Raw genomic sequence first — 6,160 nt, forward strand, 5'->3', positions numbered from 1 at the left:
TTTGTAAAAATCTTTGCTCCCTGTAAGACTTCGAAGGTAGATGACATCAGTGGCAATGGATAACGATTCTTGACAGTGATGTCATTTAAACCCCAATAGTCTATACAGGGATGCAGGGAGCCGTCCTTCTTTTTCACAAAGAAGAAGCCGGCTCCCGCTGGAGATGAGGAGGGAATGATAGTACTGGTGTTGAACGAGTCAGAAAGGTATATCTCGAGCGCCTCCCGTTCGGGAGTGGATAACGAGTATTGAGAATGAGGAGATACGTCATGGTTGCTTGCTGTCATGTGACAAATTGGGCGGAGTCTGAGCCCGTCCACCCTTTTGGGATCCCACGCTATCGGTTGCCAGGGGCAACATTGTAAGCAGGAAAGACGGCTCAAGGAATTATCATCGCAGAGTTTAAGCTGAGAAATTACGAGAAAACTTAGAAGAAATGGAGAAGAAGAGGTCTCTTACAGGGAGAAACTTACCACCAGCGCCAAGCTGAGGTATTTAGAGAAGCTGGCTGATATCAAAACCGTTGACCCATACGAGCTTCCGTGGCAGAACTCAGAACTCTTTACCACCTTGCACTGAAATGTTTCTATAAATATATTTCCTGTGCATCCCCACTATCCTGCAGCAGTCCAGTGCTCGTACTCATTAACAGTGTTTTTCTCTTACTGATCATATTTTATATCTGTTGATTTTACATTTTTAAATGAATTTGACTAAAAATTTAAATGATCGTTTGTGTGCGCTGGTGCTTTTATTCCAGCCTTCTTAAGTAGAATGAATGCTCGGTACGTGCCTTAAATAAATGTAACGTTAACAATGTTAAATATTGAATTAATCTCAAACAGCGATGCACACAGTAGAGGAAAATCAACAGTCAACTAGGCCTACCTTGAATATTAATTAAGCGTTTTGGGCATAATCATGTTTATAACATACAGTAAAATGACTGACAATGAAAAATGACAGAATAGTGATCAACATGTTTAATACAAATAAATAAAGGCTCGTATTCATCAAGTGTCTCACACTTCAGCATTGCGATCATTAGTTTAGACCATGACTGACACCCTGTGGTGAAATAATGGCATCGGTTTACCAGCCGCTGCTTTCTCAGATCGATATCTCTTCTCTAGTCTCTGTCAGAATCCATTACCTGGTGGGTATCCTCCCAAAATGGCGGAAGGGGGAGGATGCCGTGATATTTGGGGGCGGGGCGCTGTGTCGTGACGACATCTCCTCATTCTCAATAGTCTTCCCCGAGGGGGCGTGGTACCCGGGAGAAGATCTATACTGCAGTTATACGGGCGATGAGGAGGGAGAGAAGTGGCCCGGGAACAGCTGACTACCTCCCGCAAATCGTGATACTCCTCCGGCACTCCAGATAAATCACCTGGCTCCTCCTGAAAAACACTTACACATGAGACTGGGGGCACAGCAGAAGACAGACAATCAACATGACAAGACAAATTCCAAGATAGAATAGATCCCTCCGCCCAGCTAAGCTGGGGGTTGTGGAGAACTAACCACGGATGGCCTAAAACCACTGGAGAAAAAGGGGAATGAAAAAGAAAAAAAGAAATAGTCTCTCTATGATTTCCTGAAACAGTAAGAGTCAATGGAGAAGTTCTTCTCTGCACCCTAGGAAGGGAGCTGCCATTTAGAGCGAACAGGGAGGTGGAGTCTTGTAAATCTAAGAGGGGAATACCTTGTTCCAAGGCCCAAGTCTCATCAACAAAGTTATATTTATATATTTATTTATATTTATGCATTTGGCAGACGCTTTTATCCAAAGCGACTTACAGTGCCCTTATTACAGGGACAATCCCCCTGGAGCAACATGGAGTAAAGTGCCTTGCTCAACGACACACTGGTGGTGATCGCTGGGATCAAACCAGCAACCTTCTGCGTATCAGTTCCATGGTTTAACCCACTGGACCACCATCTCACATAGTTCCCCTGAGTCAATCAATGCAGAGCAAGAAACTGACGATCCCAGCCAGCGGAGGTGTACAGGAAGGGAAGTGCAGGACCTAGATGGAGAGACCCATGGAGAGCAACCCTCCGCCTACTGACGAGCGCTGGCTTTTACTGGGCACCTAGAGACAAAATGATCAGCGGCAGCACAGTACATGCAAAGGCGATTCATAATCCTGTGTGGGACAAGACCCAACCACTTTTTACGGTCAATGATATTGGACCACTCACGTTTATCGTCTCTAACATTCAGTACATGTCTGTTTACCTACCCTTAATCGATAAACAGTTATTATTAAAAACGTTAGACGCTTTATTTCCACTTTTCTAATATTTTCTTCAGTTTTATTGAAAATAAAATGCCATTCCGATTTGATATGTGATGGGAAAACAGAGAAGATTGAGTCCGGCATTCGCCAAACTCAATCTTCTCTGTTTTCCCATTACATATCAAATCGCGGGTTGATTTCTGTCAAAACTAGATGCCGTGCGTCTTACCCCTACACTACTACCGCTCTCAATGATATGGCGATTTCCGTAATTTTGTATTTCCGAACTATACGTTTAGCAAGCAAAGCGGTATATTTGTACTTAATGTAATTGGCATCTACTCCAGTAAAAAAATTCTGAGGACCCACCCACATTTTTTTTGCTTCCGACGCCCATGGAACAAGGGAATCGAAACTGTCAAGAACCTCTCGGACAAAGACCTTATCCTTGATCTCTGAGTTCAGACCCTCGAGAAAGCGGGCAAGGAGTGCCGGATCGTTCCATCCACTCGTGGAGGCCAGGGTTCGAAACTCAATCGAGTAATCAGTGACTGACCTCTTCCCCTGGCGCAAAGTGGCGGGATGCTTCATCACCGTGTGCAGACCGGTCAAAAACTTGGATCATCTCGTCCTTAAAAAGAGAAAACTTGAAAACACTGTCTACCTCTGCCTCCCAGTTCGCCACCGCCCACTGAGGAGAGAAATCACATAAGCCACCTTAAACCGCTCCTTGGCATAAGTATATGGCTGGAGGGAAAAAACAACCTTGCATTAGGTGAGGAAAGATCAACACTGTAAGGGCTCACCCGAGTAGCATGGCGGGTTGTTAATACGCGGCTCGGAAGAATCGCGCTGTCCAGCCAAACCAGTGGCTTCATGACGGTAGTAATGGAATTGCTGGGTAAGATCCGAGAGCTGGGCGGTCAAGGAATCAACAGCAAGTCTCGCAGCGGATAAATCCTCTTCATGCTTTCCCAACAGGGCACCCTGGAGCTCGACAGCGTTGTGAAGGGGATTGCCACTCTGTTATGGTAAGGATGATGGAAGACCAGGGCGGGGTGCAATTAACAGTCTTTAATGGATAAAGGAAATGGTCCTAGATGAATAATTAGAACACAAATCACAGGCATTAATAAGAGCCAGAACGGAAACTGCCAGATGGCTGGATAATAACAACACAAACTCCCACGAGGACGGTGGCCAGGGACCCTGAGATGCTTATAGCCAGTCAGGAATTGTAATGGCAGCAGAGAGGGTGAACAGCCGTGAGCAGGCGCTGACCAGGTACTCTGCAAACAGGCACCGCTGGATAATACACAGTCTGATGGCTGTATAACTCACAGTAGAACAACTGGTATCACGTCAAGCAGACAGGACAGGACAGGGTGAGATCACAGACGCTTCTCATATGAGGCCATTGAATAATCAGACAACAAGACAGGGTAGGAGAGGGAATAAGAAGCTGAGATAATCAAGGGAAAAAGGGAACAGGTGAGGAGATAGGAACGAAAGGGGAAACAGCTGTAAGAGATAATGAGCAGAGGAGATGATGAGTGTGCGTGATTGTGTGAGTGAGTGTGCGAATGAGTGTGTGACCACAAGAGGGAGACAGAGAAAGGGGAAAAAATAATAACAGAGTGGACAAAATAATAACTGAGTGGACAAAATAATAACAAAATAATAACAGAGCTGACAAAATAATAACAAAATAATAACAGAGCTGACAAAATAATAACAAAATAATAACAGAGCTGACAAAATAATAACAGAGTGGACAAAATAATAACAGAGTGGACAAAATAATAACAGAGTGGACAAAATAATAACAGAGCGGACAAAAAAATAACAGAGCTGACAAAATAATAACAGAGTGGACAAAATAATAACAGAGCTGACAAAATAATAACAGAGTGGACAAAATAATAATAGAGCTGTCAAAATAATAACAGAGTGGACAAAATAATAATAGAGCTGTCAAAATAATAACAGAGTGGACAAAATAATAATAGAGCTGTCAAAATAATAACAGAGTGGACAAAATAATAACAGTGGACAAAATAATAACAGAGTGGACAAAATAATAATAGAGCTGTCAAAATAATAACAGAGTGGACAAAATAATAACAGAGCTGACAAAATAATAACAGAGTGGACAAAATAATAACAGAGCAGACAAAATAATAACAGAGCTGACAAAATAATAACAGAGTGGACAAAATAATAACAGAGCGGACAAAATAATAATAGAGCTGTCAAAATAATAACAGAGTGGACAAAATAATAACAGAGCGGACAAAATAATAATAGAGCTGTCAAAATAATAACAGAGTGGACAAAATAATAACAGAGCTGACAAAATAATAACAGAGTGGACAAAATAATAACAGAGTGGACAAAATAATAACAGAGCGGTCAAAATAATAACAGAGCTGACAAAATAATAACAGAGTGGACAAAATAATAACAGAGTGGACAAAATAATAACAGAGCTGACAAAATAATAACAGAGTGGACAAAATAATAACAGAGTGGACAAAATAATAACAGAGTGGACAAAATAATAACAAAGTGGACAAAATAATAACAGAGCTGACAAAATAATAACAGAGCTGACAAAATAATAACAGAGTGGACAAAATAATAACAGAGTGGACAAAATAATAACAGAGTGGACAAAATAATAACAGAGTGGACAAAATAATAACAGAGTGGACAAAATAATAACAGAGCTGACAAAATAATAACAGAGCTGACAAAATAATAACAGAGTGGACAAAATAATAATAGAGCTGTCAAAATAATAACAGAGTGGACAAAATAATAACAGAGTGGACAAAATAATAATAGAGCTGTCAAAATAATAACAGAGTGGACAAAATAATAACAGAGCTGACAAAATAATAACAGACTGGACAAAATAATAACAGAGTGGACAAAATAATAACAGAGCGGACAAAATAATAACAGAGCTGACAAAATAATAACAGAGTGGACAAAATAATAACAGAGCTGACAAAATAATAATAGAGCTGTCAAAATAATAACAGAGTGGACAAAATAATAACAGAGCTGACAAAATAATAACAGAGTGGACAAAATAATAACAGAGTGGACAAAATAATAACAGAGCGGACAAAATAATAATAGAGCTGTCAAAATAATAACAGAGTGGACAAAATAATAACAGAGCTGACAAAATAATAACAGAGTGGACAAAATAATAACAGAGTGGACAAAATAATAACAGAGCGGTCAAAATAATAACAGAGCTGACAAAATAATAACAGAGTGGACAAAATAATAACAGAGCGGACAAAATAATAACAGAGCTGACAAAATAATAACAGAGTGGACAAAATAATAACAGAGCTGACAAAATAATAACAGAGCTGACAAAATAATAACAGAGCGGACAAAATAATAACAGAGCTGACAAAATAATAACAGAGTGGACAAAATAATAACAGAGTGGACAAAATAATAACAGAGTGGACAAAATAATAACAAAGTGGACAAAATAATAACAGAGCGGACAAAATAATAACAGAGCGGACAAAATAATAACAGAGCTGACAAAATAATAACAGAGTGGACAAAATAATAACAGAGCTGACAAAATAATAACAGAGTGGACAAAATAATAACAGAGTGGACAAAATAATAACAGAGTGGACAAAATAATAACAGAGTGGACAAAATAATAACAAAGCTGACAAAATAATAACAGAGTGGACAAAATAATAACAGAGCTGACAAAATAATAACAGGGTGGACAAAGTGATAAAACATTTATTTATTATGCTAAAACATTTATTATAACCATTTAAATAAATGTAATAATTGAAAAAAATAAACTTTATATAGACAAAGTGATAACAGAGCGGACAAAATAATAACAGAAATAATATATAGAGAGA

The sequence above is a fragment of the Gobio gobio genome, assembly GCF_949357685.1.
Source record: "Gobio gobio genome assembly, chromosome: 4".
Lineage (NCBI taxonomy): Eukaryota > Metazoa > Chordata > Actinopteri > Cypriniformes > Gobionidae > Gobio > Gobio gobio.